Here is a 12,961-nt window from a genome sequence, read left to right on the forward strand (position 1 = left end):
AATTCCAAGTTTTCTCTCAGTGACCTCTTATTCTTAATTTATCTATATTTATTTATTTATTTATTTATTTATTTTTGGTACCAAGGACTGAACACAGGGGCACTTAATTACTGAGCTACATCCCCATCCCTTGATACTGTGTTCTGCTTCTTATTAGGATCAATTGTATGTCCATCATAAACTATTGATGTCTGGGATGGATATGTGGCTCAATGGTAGAGTTCTTGCCTAGCATGTATGAGGCCCTGTCTTTAATTCCCATTACTGACAAAAGAAAAAAAAGGAAGAAATAAACTTAATGTTCAGTGATTTACAGGCAGTAAATTTGGTTTTGTGTTTGGTTTGGAATCACTACTCATGCCTTCTAGCTCCTTGGCAATGAGACTTGGCTGACTAACGATATTTGTGACAATAAGGAGATAATTTTGAAAAGGTAGAAGCATCTTTGAAGAGGCACCATGCAGCAGTATAGAAGAACATCACAAAGAGAACTTCTGTTATATTTGGTACTGCAGGAAACCAGTTATCAGGGCTCTAGTAATTTGGGTAAATCTTTAATACAGAAGTAGTAATTGTAGCTGTAGTGTTTCTGAGGAAGAAAATGGTCATTTTGTGGTCCAGGGAAGCACATGAATTATGACTGTAAGTAGTAGCTGTCAGCACATTAATTTTATTTCCTTCTAATTCATTACCCTTCAGTAAGCAACTGAAAACTCATAGGGTATTGAATCCTTTGAAATACATCTTAAATTCTACCAACTGGCCAGAAAAGGAAGATCAACATCTGGTCTCTAAAGTATGACTTATTTGCATTTTCTCCTGTAATTGAATAGACATTCTTGTGGAAAAACTTTGTCTAAACAGTTTAAGTGAATAAAAGAAAATTTAAATCCCAGTTTCCAAATGTTGTGCATATAGGAGGCTCATCATTCATATTGGTTTCTGAGGATCCAGTCCATGATTGGCTGGTTTCAAGGCAGAAGTATCATGGTGGAAGGGTGTGGGGCAAGAAAGCTTCTCAGCTCATGTCATCTAGGAACCACAGAGCTGTTTTCTACTTCTTTATTGACCTCTTTCCTTGATATATTACAATATTTGATCTTTTTCTGTCTTCCCTTTCTTTTCTTTTTCATTGTCTTTCTCACTAATTATTGCTCATTTCGTCTCCCAAATAGTTCCCAAAACTCCTCACTAGTCTCCAAACTACTGTGCTAGTCTACTGTCATTTCTTGTCTGGCTTTTAAAACCATTCATTATAGTAATTACCAGAGGAATTTTTCTCAAATGTAAATCTCATCCCTATCATTTCATTCCCATTTAAAACCCTATAATATCTCCCCTTTGTCCTCAGAGAAAAGTTTGTACTTCATAATCTAGAACATCCTAACTTAATAGCTTCCTTGTCTGTTAGTTATTATTATTTATTTTTGTAGTACCAGGGATCAAACCCAGGGCCTTGCAGATGCTGGGCAAGTGCTCAATCACTGAGTTGTATCCCTGCCCCCCCCCCTCCTTTTTTAAATGGGGATTGAACCCAGGAGTGCTTTACCACTGGGTAAAATATCCACATATCTGCTCATATATGGGGTACTAATTTGAAATTCCTAAGGAAAGGAGAACTGCCTTTGCAGGCTATATCCTCAGTCCTTTTTATTTAGGACCTCTCTTAGTTTCCGAGGCTGGCCTCGAACTAGCAGTTCTCCTATTTCGGTCTACCAAGTCACTGGGATTACAGGCATGTGCACCCTGCCCCACCCTCGCTCAGATGCCTAAACTGGCCTCGATCCTCCTGCCTCAGCCTCCCAAGTAGCTGGGGTTATAGATACGTGCATCACCACACCTGGCTTCCATTATTCTTTTATACATACAGCATTCCAGACATAACAAATGTACTCAAATGTTTCTGTGGTTCATCATGCCTGTTTTATATTTTGAAGGGTTCTTTCCTATAGTTACCTAACAAGTGCTTCCTCCTTTCAAGATGAGCTCAAAATCACTTCTTCCTTAATGACTTCTGTGATTGCTCCAGGGACTGTAACAAGTCTGTACTTCCGTACTTCTCCGCTACACCTCTGATATAGTACTTTAATCACCCAGCTAATCACTTGTCATACTGTTATGTGCTAAGAGCTCCTTCAGGATAGCTACTCTGCTCTGTTCATCTTTGTGTATCCCCAGCACCTTGTACATAGACTCACACTTAAAGGTGCTTAGTAAATATGTGTTGATTAATTAAAAAATAATGTAATGCAGCATGTATCCAGCTGTTCAGAGGAAGATTAAACTTGTTAGAAAATTGAACCTTATGGAAAGAAGCACTTGAGTTGGGTCTTGGAAGAAAGTAGAGCTCAGGTAAATAAAGAGGAAGGAGAAGGAAATTTTCAGTGAAAAGATTGTGGGTCTTACAGTCAGGGCTCACGGTATATTCTAGAGAGTGCGGGCAGAAGTTTCTTGACTAAGAACTTCAGATAATATTAGAGCTGAGTAAACTGTTGCTGGATTATAAAGGGACTTGAATGCCAGGATCAGTTTTTTGGAGTTCCTCCTATAAACCAAGAGGTCCAAATAAGTAAGCCAGGATGTATTTACAGATGTCTAAGCCATTAGCCTTTACCACCATCCCTTTCCTGAGAATTCAAAGTAGGAACAGAGGTAGAGCCTGCAAAGGCAGGTCTCCTTTCCTTAGGAATTTCAAATTAGTACCCCACATATGAGCAGATATGTGGATATAAACAAGAAGTCCAAATTATTTTCTTTTCATAAAAATGGTTGGAAACTCCTGAAACTGTCACTTGGAAACCTTTGAAAGCATTTTGTTTTTTTTAAGCAGTGAAGTAACCTGATAAAGGCAGAATTCAGGGATCATTAATATGGATTGTTTTAAGATGGGAGAATTGCTGGCAAGGAGAATAATTGAAGTACTTTAATGATCTAAATTGGAAAATATGAATCTAAATGATGGAAGTGTGGTGGAAAAGAAGATTGGTATGGAAGCATAGTGAAGTCACAGTTGACTGGATTTGGTGACTAAATATGGAGGATGATAGAGGGGGAAGAATCAAGTCAGTATTGCCTATGCTGACTGGTCTTGCCTATTTAACTCATTAGGTCAGTGACTACTCTCTTTTTTTTCTCCTTTATTACCAGTTTGGTTTATTAAACCCTGTCATCTCTAGGACAATGTCATTAGCTGTGTCCTAATTTCAGTTCCTCTGACTAAATTGTTTTTTCTCCATTTCCCCCATCCATTATTCTGCTTTTTGATGAACTATCCATCCTTCAAGATTTAGCTCAGTTGTCTGCTTGAGCAGACATCCCATCTGACTACTGCTTTATTTTGTGTTTTTTTTTCTTGAAAAGTATTTTTACTTGCACTATAACAATCATTTTATTATTTCATAATTTGTGTGTGTGTGTGTGTGTGTGTGTATGTGTATGTGTTTTGGGCAGTGCCTGGAATTGATCCCAGGGCACATTACCACTGAGCTATACCTCCAACTCTTTTTATTTTTTAATTTTGAGACAGTCTCACTAAGTTACCTAAGGTAGCCTCAAATTTGCAATCCTCCTGCCTTAGTTTCCTGAGTCACTGGGATTTCAAGCATGTGCCACCATGCCTGGAAGTTTGTGTATTTTTTTGCTCTCCAGACTTCTTGAGAACAAAGGACTGCTTTTTTGTTATCTATACTGCCTAGTATGTATTTGACATATATACACATTCAGAGTAGTGGTTGAATTAATAATAAAAGCTACACATGCCTATAGTCCTAGTTACTTAAGAGGCCAAGGCAGGAGGAGGATCATTTGCACTCAGGAGTTCAAGACCAGCCTGGACAACATAGGGAGACCCCATCTAAAAATACTATTGTTGCTATCCTAAAGACTAGAGACCATCTTAGAAATGCTGTTAGCACGTGAACAAATTATAGTGATCTGGTAATGAGTATGCCTGCCTAATAAATCTAGAGTTTGTTTCATTTTGCATATTGCATTCATATTTCCTTTCCTAAAATACTGCTTCCATTTTTAGACTTCTACTTAGAAGATTTCATTTGTTTTCCAGTTTCTTTAGTCTTCTATTTGGTGTCCTAGATAGTGCCATGTTTATTCCTCCTTTCTGGTTTTGAGTCCTCCATGCTTATTAAGGTTTTTTATAAGTCCTACTTAAAGTTCTTATTGCTCAATCCATGTTGTTCTCCTTTGGACCCTTGCACCTCCTGCTGCAAGGTAAGTGGTCAAAGACCATGGTTGAGATCTGGCTCTGCCTCTGTTCCCTTAGCTGTATCAGCTGCACTACCTTGGCCAAATAATTTCTGCTTTCTCTGAATTACTTGTTTCTTCAGGAATACAGGAATAAATTCTTCCTTGCAGAGTTGCTAAGCAGATTTGATATAATGATGATAGGAATTTTTCCTAAATTCAGCCATTTTAGACACTACTTTTATAATCTTCCCATTTTCATCGATCATCTTGTTGTTGTTGTTTTTTTTCTGTAATTCAGTCACTAGTTCCATGGTTTTCTTTAAAAAGGAAACTTTGTCACAAAGTAAAATATCACCATTCTTGCCATAGAGTAGAAATTAAAAATAGATATAATAAAAGCATTATTAATCTTGTTAGATACTGTTGCTAAGCATAGGATCTAAACCTGATTTAAAAAGAGAGAGAGAGATTAGCAAAATTTTAAGAGATATTGAAGATATTCTAGCATACACATATAAAAATGATATTTTAGGGATGGGGATATAGTCCAGTGGTAGAGGACTTGTCTGGCATGTGCATGACCCTGGTTCCATCCCCACAACTGCCAAATAATGAAATTCAAATTAAAGAAGTTACAAATAATTTTTATAAAGAGCTTCAATTTTCTGTTACCTGGATTAATGTCAGGATAGGGGTGCAAAGGTAGAATCACATCCTGAAACCTAAAGTCACAGTTAAAACTTATTGAGATGTTTAGTATAAAATGAGTTTTACAAGCACTTTCAATATTTATGAATAGTTTATTTTATAAATATTTATGAATGTTTGTATTCTTATAAATGTAACCAGCGTATTAAAATAACACAAATAAAATAGTTTGGTTGCTAAGGGGTTCCCCCCACTCAAATATTGAAACACAAGCATACTTACTGTTGTAGAGATGAATGTTGTTTGTGTCTTCTTAATTTTCTCTACCCTTTCATCCTAAGTCCTTATTGGATTTCCTAACCACAGAAGCTGCCCTGTATTTACCATGTCCTGTGTTGGGGGCCATCTTATCTGAGTAGGCGATATTTCTGAACTATAACAATATGACCATCTGTGGTCACTGTGTCTCTAGATAACTACTTTGATGACTTGTAAGTTACCTACATTTATTCTTGTACCCAAATTTTATGAACAACCAGCATAATGTATTAGACAAGTCAGAATCCAGTTTCAAACTAGTCCTTGAAATGTACATACAATACACCTTGGCCAAACCATTGAGCTTAACTTCACTTTGACTTTTTTTTTTTTTTTTTTTTTTGTTATTTTCTTTTTTTTTAATTTTTTTTTTGTGGGTTGTTCAAAACATTACAAATTTCTTGACATATCATATTCCACACTTTGATTCAAGTGGGTTATGAACTCCCACCTTCACCCCATACACAGATTGCAGATTCACATCAGTTACACATCCATTGATTTACATATTGCCATACTAGTGTCTGTTGTGCTCCGCTTCCTTTCCCATCCTCCACCCTCCCCCCTCCCCACCTCTCCCCTCCCCTCCCCTCCTCTCTCTCTACCCCCTCCACTGTATAACCCTGAGGGTCTCCTTCCATTACCATGCAAACTTTGACTTTTTTTAAAATATGTTTTTTTAGTTGTTGATGGACCTTTATTTATTTGTTTATATGTGATGCTGAGATTCAAACCCAGTGCGTCACACATGGTAGGCAAGTGCTCTGCCACTAAGCCACAACCCCAGCCCCACTGCTTTGGCTTCTTTATATATTTCCTGTCTACACATATCCCAGGGTTACCATGAGAATCAAATGATGTGTGAAAACATTTTAAAAACTAGAATGTTATTAAATGTAAGATATTACCACTTTTCTTAGTTTCTTACTTGAATTTGATTCTTCATCTAGGTTATGAGCTTTTTATTTATTTATTTTTGGGGTACTAGGGAGTGAACTCAGAAGCACTTAACCACTGAGCAACATCCCCAGCCCTTTTTGGGGGGTGGGTACTGGGAATTGAATTCAGGGGCATTCAACCACTGAGCAACATCCCCAGCTCTATTTTGTATTTTATTTAGAGACAGGGTCTCACTGAGTTGCTTAGCGCCTCTCTTTTGCTGAGGCTTGTTTTGAACTCGCAATCCTCCTGTCTCAGCCTCTTGAGCCATTGGGATTATAGCCATGCACCACCTTGCCCAGCAATTATGAGCTTCTTAACATCAGGAAATATATATATTTTTTGTTTGTTCATATTTTGTTTTTGTTTTTTGAGACAGTGTCTCTGTGTTGTCTAGCCTGTTCTGGAACCCCTGTGCCCAAATGTTCCTCTTACCTCATGCTCCCATGTAGCTGGAGCCTTTAGGCATGCATCACCATACTTGGCTGGGAAATATCTTTTTTTTCCTTTTCATTTTTTTATTGTTGCATTTTAGTTGTATCTAATTATGGGATTTGTTTTTGCTTATTCATACATGCACACAATATAACAATATAATTTGCCTCTCACCCCCGTTTTCTTTCTTCTACTGATCTCCCTTTGATTTTCATGAGATTCCCTGTACCCACCCCCAAACTTTGGAGAATCAAACTATTATTATCACATGGCTGTACAATTTTAAGTCAGTGTGCCAAGGATTCAGACATGTTACTTTCATATTTTCCTCATATTGTTAAAGTACAAAATGTTTAGAATTCTAGAAAATATGCCCAGTTACCAAAAAGCTAATTTTTACCATGATACTTGCAGCGCTGCAATTTTTATTATTTCTTATGAGGATGATTCCATGGCTTACCTCAGTTTTTTTTTTTTATACTTACCATTTAATGAGTATCTACTATCTTTAATCCTTAACAGTTTTCTGCAACATAGTTGCATAAATAGTAAATTTAGGCTAAGAAACATGAAATCATTTTTCCAGAATTATCTCCATTCTGTGAAGGCTGAGTGAGGTGAGGAAGCTGTAGAAGAAAAATTTGAAGCTAGCAGAGGTTGTTTTATGAGTTTTAATTAAAGAAGCCATCTCCGTAATGTAAATGTACAAAGTGAAACAGCAAGCAGCAATTTTGAACCTGGGAACAGAACATCTAGCTAAGATAGTTGATGAAGGTGGCAACTCTAAACAGATTTTCAGTGTAGTCAGAAGAACTTACATAGGAAGAAGATGCCACCTAGGACTTTCATAGCTAGAGAGAAGTTAATGCCTAACTTCAAAGAACAGGCTGGCTCTTTTGTTAGGGGCTAATGCAGCTAGTAAAGTCAAGGTTCATTTACCATTACAAAATTCCTAGGGCCCCTAAGAATTATTCTAAATCTGTCCTGCCTGTTGTTATCTAAATAGAACAACAAAGCCTGATGACAGCACATTTATTTCCAGCTTGGTTTACTGAATATTTTAAGTCCACTATTAAGAGTTGCTCAGAAAAAAGATTTCTTTCAAAATATTATTGTTCATTTACAATATGCCTGATAAACTAAGAGCTCTGATAGACAATGAAAGTTGTTTTCATGCCTGCTTAATACAACATCCATTCTGAAATCCAGAGATGAAGGAGTAATTTCGACTTTCAAAACTTAGTAAGAAATATATTTCCTGAGTCTGTAGTTTCTATAGATAGTGGTTCCTCTGATGTGTCTGGCAATGTAAATGAAAACCTTCTGGAAAGGATTCAGCATTCTAGATATCATTAAGAAATTCTGATTCATATCAACATAACAGGAGTTTGGAAGTAGTTTATTCCTGCCCACATGTTTGATTTTTGAGAGATTCAGGATTTCAGTAAGGAATTAATTGCAGATGTGGTGGAAATAAGAAGAGACTAGAATTAAAATTGGAATCGGAGAAGGTGACTGAATTGCTACAACCTCATGATAAAATGTTAATGGATGAGAAGTTGCTTTTTTGGATAAGTAAAGAGTGGTTTCTTGAAATGATATCTACTTGTTATGCTGTGAACATTGTTGAAATGACGACAACAAAGAATTTAGAATATTATATAAGTCTAGTTGATAAAGCAGTGGCAGGATTTGAGAGGATTGACTACAATTTGAAAAGAAGTTCTGTGGATCAAATGCTATCAAACAGCATCTCATACTATAGAGAAATCTTTCATTAAAGGAAGAATTCATTGTGGTAAACATCATCATTGTCTTATTTAATAAACTGTGCCAGGTATTCTCCCACCTACTCTGAAGGCTGAGGTGGAAGGATTGCTAATTTGAGGCCAGCCTTGGCAACTTAACAAGCCCTGTCTCAAATAAAAGGTTTTGGGAATGTATTTTAGTGGTAGAGTGCTTACCTAGCATGCACAAGGCCCTGGGTTCATACCCAGTAACACACAAAAGAAAAAGAAAGAAAGAAAGAAAGTGGGGGCGGGGGGAGAAGGAAAGAAGGAAATTTAAGCAACCACTACCCTAATCTATCAGCAGCTGTGAACATTGAGGTGACATCCTCTACCAGCAAAAAGTTGACAATTCACGAAGACTTCAATAACAATTAGCATTGTTTTAGCAATAAAGCAATTCTTTTTTAAGAGAGAGAGAGAATTTTTTAATATTTATTTTTTAGTTTTCGGCAGACACAACATCTTTATTTTATTTGTATGTGGTGCTGAGGATCGAACCCAGCACCCCACGCATGCCAGGCGAGCGCGCTACCGCTTGAGCCACATCCCCAGCCCAATAAAGCAATTTTAATTAAGGTATGTATATTGGGTTTTTTGGACATAATGTTATTATACACTTATAGTGTAAAAATAATTTTCATATGTACTAGAAAACCAAAAAAATTGTGTGACTCACTTTATTGTTATATTCACTTTATTACTATTTCCTGGAACCAATCCACAGTATCTCTGAGATGCTGTAGTCATCTGAGGCTGTTGGTAAAGCTATAGAATCTGAGGATCCTCCCATGAAATTGAGTAATGACAGTTAATTTTGTGATCCAGGAATTTGTAGTATAACTAATACTTTATAATTGTTTTGACTAGGCAAATTTAGAAAATACTGGTTTAATGGAAATAGTACTGAGTGAGTGAGTGACGAAATGGGAATGAGGATCTAGGGAGTTATCCTTTAACCCTAGTATCTTGATATTAATTAGTTTGACATTTCCCAAAATGTATATCACATAAGACTAGCTATACAAGGTATTTGATGCAAAATGAGTTATCTTTTCTGATATACATTTAGGAGTGCTTAATGTTATATTCTTTGGGGGAATTAATTAGGCAGCCATTAGCATATTGAAAGGTATGAGAAATTATGTTACAGAAGCCTACTTAACTGTTAAATTGACTTGCCAAGTTTACTTATTGTTTTAGTCAGCTTTTTCACTACTGTGACGAAAAGATATTACAAGAACAATTTTAAGGAGGAAAAGTTTATTCAGAGGCTCACAGTTTCAGAGGTCTCAGTCCCTAGACAGCCGGTACCATTCCTCGGGGCTCAAGGTGAGACACAACATCATGTTAGAAGCGTGTGGCAGAGGGAAGTAGCTCACATGATGATAGAAAGCAGAGACACTAAGCTCACTACATATATACCCCAAAGACAAACCTCTAGAGACCCACCTCCTCCAGCAATACCCTACCAGCCTGCAGTTACCACCAAGTTAATCCCTACAAGGGGATTAATTCACTGTTCAAGTTAAGGCTTTCTCATAATCCAATCATTTCACCACTGAAGGTTCTTGTGTTGTCTCACACATGAGCTTTTGGGGGGAACACTAATATCTAAACCATAACACTTAACATATCTACCCCATTTCTCACTAAATCCCTATTGGTATACTAAGGAATATGCACTTATGTGCTAAGTAATTGTATACCATATATAAAGTAAAGTTCATGGTTCTGTGCTCCTATAGCAGTTTATTCTATCTGTGGTTAGGTGTCTACATGTAAATTCATTGATGTGGCAGATAGTATGGACCACAATATAAATATCAGCTAAATGATCTATTTTTGGCATAAGTAGTTAAGTAGTTTTTGTTTGTTTGTTTTGTTTTTGTTGTTTGTTTGTTTTAAACTGCAGTTCTGGGGATTCAACCCAGGGCCTTGCACTTGTTAGGCAAACACTCTGCAACTGAGCTACATCCTGAGTCCTCTGTATATCTTTTTAAAACTATATTCCTCTTATATTAAAATTTCAGGTAAGAATCTTTTGACTCTATGGGGTAATATAAAAACTAATGATTTATTAATTTTTTATTCATTAGTTTACATTTCCATCTTATCACTTAATTACTTTACCTAAAATTACTATTTTTCTATTATTATTTATTTAAAATAGTACTGAGTGAGTACTAAGAGAAATTAGGAAAACAACCCCATTCATTGAACCCCATTAAAATAATATTATGTAAGTGTTTCTGGATCTATTTAGTTTTGTTGCAGTAAGTTCAGAATCTGTTATGTAAAGAATATAGGGTTTGTTTGTTTGTTTGTTAGAGTTTACTTTATTTCAATTTTTGTCCCCACTTAGAAAACCTTCCTGTATAGAGAGGCAGAATCTAGTAAATTGAATAATAATGTCAGTTGTTTTGGGTTTCATCTTTAATTATCTTTGCTTAATTGAGTCAAAATGATTTCTTAGGATAACGATGCTTTAGTTTTTTAAAAAGTTGGAATCTGGAAAATTATAAATATATTACATTAGGGCTAGTTATTTTAGGTGTTTGATATCTTGAAATGACTTGTATGTATAGATAATATAGTCAATAGGATAATATTGTAAATATACTGATGTTTATAGCCTTTATGTTCTTAATTGACATTGTTATTTAAATGAAATTAATGGGTTTAATCAAGACTTTTGTGCTGAATTTGAGCTACAAGACATAGGCTAACATTTAATTTACTTCAAATTCTCCACTATAAATGGTAGGTGAAGAGATTCTCAAAGGAATTTTTGAAAAAGCTGTTCCTATGGGCAATCTAAGAAAAATATTAAAGTCCTTCAGAAAAACCTCACAAAGGTAGTTTTGTAAATGAGTATCACCCACAGTCATTTTTTTAATCTCTCTCTTCTCCAAGGTGCTTGACAAGAAACTAAATTAAATCTTCATTCCTTACCATTTACCTAGGATAAATGTATTAATTAAGCACATGCCTGTTTATAAAACTACTACTGTAAATTCTTACTGTTATAGAAAATATTTTCAGTTCATTTTTCCGATTGCATCTACTTGATGTTAATAAAAGGTATATGTTTTGTTTCTCTATTGTTTTTTTTATTATTATTGGAACTACCATTTTGATTTGTAGAGTATCTTGGCCTTCTGATTATAACCTGGTTATGTTATAGCCTAGATGTAGCTTAGTTTGGGAAGGTCATCAAAGGGTAAAAGTATATTATCAGCACATGACTCCTATTACAGGAAATAATTTGGTTAAAATAAATGTAATTTTGAATAATATTTAGGACAGTTCCCAGTCTTAAGCAAACTTGTGTGTCTCCTTACCAGTGACAGGCAGGAAAAATACTAAATGGGAGAGTTCAGATATAGGACAATAGAAAGACAGTGAACCATGATCCAGTGGATTTCATCTTGGGATGCAAGGTTGGTTCAACATAAGGAAATCAATAAATGTAATTCATCACATCAATAGACAAGAACCACATAATTTTCTCAATTGATGCAGAAAAAGCATTTGACAAAATACATCATCCATTCATGTGTAGAACACTGAAAAAACTAGGGATAAAAAGAATATACCTCAACATTGTAAAATCTATTGTAAAAAGTACCTTGGAGAATAGATACAAAAAATGATTGTGGGTGATACTCATTTACAAACCCAAGGCCAATATCATTCTAAATGGACAAAAACAAAGCATTCCCTCCAAAACCAGGAACAAGACAGTTATGCCTGTTTTCACCATTTATATTCAACATGGTCCTTGAAATTAGCCAGAGCAATTAGGCATAAGAAAGAAATTAAAGGGATACAAATAGAAAAAGAAGAGCTCAAATTATCTGTTTGCTTGACAACATGATTCTATATTGAGAAGAACCAAAAAGTTCTACCAGAAAACTTCTAGAATTAATAAATGAATTCAGCAAAGTAGCATGATACAGAATCAACACCCATAAATCAGTTGCATTCATATACTCCAAGCAGTGAAGCTGAAAGAGAAATTAGAAAAAGAACCCCATTCACAATAGCCCCAACTGTGATTTTTTAAGTCATGGCTAGTTTCATTCTAGTGGGTTCATAAACTTGTTCACTCCCAGATTTGACATTTTCACTTAAAAAAAAGATATTGAATGAGTTTTGGATTCCTAGAGACTAGTTTTCAAATGACGGTGGAATGAGATGGACATCATTACCCTAAGTACATGTATGAAGACACAAATGATGCAAATATACTTTGTATACAAACAGAGATATGAAAAAATTGTGCTCTATATGTGTAATATGAATTGTAATGCATTCTGCTGTCATATATAACAAATTAGAATTAAAAAATTACCAAGTAAGTAACAAAGATTGCCCAGAAAGCCTTTAATTATAATAACGAAAAACAAAACGCTAAGTTGAATTTGTAGGGAATCACATAAAAGATTTGTTTCTACTTAGAATAGAGGAAGTTATTCAAAGGAAGAGTCCTGGCTTGACTAAAGAATGCACATGCATCATGCATGCATAACTCAGAAAACATGCATATATATAGTAAAGAAGGAGCTAATTCTTTCTAATAAAGTCATTTTTATTTTCCTCCCTAAAATCATTCTACTTTGCCTGAG

General features: G+C 35.4%; 1 protein-coding gene across 6 annotated transcripts in view; it reads left to right on the plus strand.

Moving 5' to 3' along the window:
* The window catches only part of Slc12a6 (solute carrier family 12 member 6), a 96,997-nt gene that overhangs the window by 31,953 nt on the left and 52,083 nt on the right, over positions 1–12,961 (plus strand). Inside the window, exon 1 of one of the 6 annotated variants that reach the window (XM_058584662.1) lies at positions 8,797–8,909. The exons of the other annotated variants lie outside the window; for them this stretch is intronic. The gene's annotated coding sequence lies outside the window, so the exon portion shown is untranslated. Of the gene's footprint in view, positions 1–8,796; positions 8,910–12,961 lie in introns of those variants that run through there. 6 annotated transcript variants of the gene reach the window in all.

The sequence above is a fragment of the Marmota monax genome, unplaced genomic scaffold (genome assembly GCF_021218885.2).
Source record: "Marmota monax isolate L192 unplaced genomic scaffold, Marmota_monax_Labrador192_F-V1.1 WCK01_AAM20220418_F8-fsc00001, whole genome shotgun sequence".
NCBI lineage: Eukaryota > Metazoa > Chordata > Mammalia > Rodentia > Sciuridae > Marmota > Marmota monax.